Below are 1,531 nucleotides of genomic sequence, written 5' to 3'. Positions count from 1 at the left end.
TCATTAGTTTTAGTCTGTAGAATGTAAGTTTTGTGCACAGGGTATGTTTACACAGCCACAGGCCACGTCTGTATTATTTCAATTCGGGACGAATCTTCTTGAAAGGAGGGAGGTGTGCTGCGCTAGTGCCACTCCTAGTCGAGGGCAAGGGAAATGTTATCAAAAGTCAATGAAGGCGCAGTTGGACGATGGAATCTGGGGCCGCTGGGAGAGAGTGTGGTAACAGTCGACAGCCAGCAGGCCAGACAAGGTAAAAATGGTTCAAATGGCTCTGAGCACTATGGGACTTAACTTCTGAGGTCATCAGTCCCCTAGAACTTAGAACTACTTAAACCTAACTAACCTAAGGCCAACACACACATCCATGCCCGAGGCAGGATTCGAACCTGCGGCCGTAGCGGTCGCGCGGTTCCAGACTGTAGCGCTTGGAACCGCTCGACCACTCCGGCCGGCCACGATTTGTTTTGAGTGATGCAACAACGAGGCAGGAAACCACAGCATTGCTTAAGTTATTGCGATGTATGAGGCGGGGCACTAGGCCAGAGCAAAGGGTGGCGATTTGTAAATGGCTGGTGTGTGGAAATTTATCCCTGCCATAGCTTCTGTCTCTCTCTGACACTACGTCAGAAGCAAGGAGAAAAACAGTATAAATAGATGGGCAATTTTAGCTAGAGGGAGAGTGTGCCAGGTCAGTAGACCGTCAGGATGGACCTATGCTGGTCTACGCTTACAGGGGCCAGTCTGGCAGCAATGTTATAAGTGTCCTACATAAACTTGAACTTTGTTTCTATGTACTTGTTCAGGCTACGTTCCGCATCCGGGGACACAACACTGGGGCAGGACGCAACGGCAACCTGGAAATTGGAGATCACACGGTCTGCCTGAAAGAGGGCAGTGACAGCGGTCTGCAGTGGATCCAGGAGGGGCTGAGTTCGACTCCAGTTTACGTGCCACGTTCGCTTCCCACCTGCCATACCAGGGTCTGGGCGAGGCGTACGCTGTGGGAGGCGCAGCAGCGCTTCCGCAGCGCCAGAGACGGCGGCGGGTGTTGCCATCTGGCAAGCACCACTAGCGGCAAGTTGCGGCACTGCATCCAGGTGGGCGCGGGTTCGAGTCTGGTCCTGTCCTGGGAGCAGCGGCGGCCCGAGGGTCACGGGTGACCAGTACATCCACCTTCACCCCATGGTCGGACAGAGCAGGGACTGTAGCAGTCTCCGGAATCCCTGGCATGTACGCAATATGTGACACGACGCATTGGGAGTATGACTGGGCAGAGGGCGGACGACTTCCAGCTGAGTGACCTTGATGACAACAGCAGCAGCGTCAGCATACCAGGAGTTGCTGAGCCGGCTGGACTCACAGCACAGCTGCGGGCGGCACACCGGCACTAGGCTACACCTATCGAATACTGTAAATTTGCTGAATAAAGTAATGCTACCGAATACCGCCGTATCACTCTGTACTGCCCCTCGACACTCTTGAACTTGGTCGGCCTCCTGACGAAATACGGTGTGGTGGGTCCCTGCTTCAG

The sequence above is a fragment of the Schistocerca serialis genome, chromosome 3 (assembly GCF_023864345.2).
Source record: "Schistocerca serialis cubense isolate TAMUIC-IGC-003099 chromosome 3, iqSchSeri2.2, whole genome shotgun sequence".
Classification (NCBI taxonomy): Eukaryota; Metazoa; Arthropoda; class Insecta; order Orthoptera; family Acrididae; genus Schistocerca; species Schistocerca serialis.
This window is presented reverse-complemented; position numbering follows the sequence as displayed.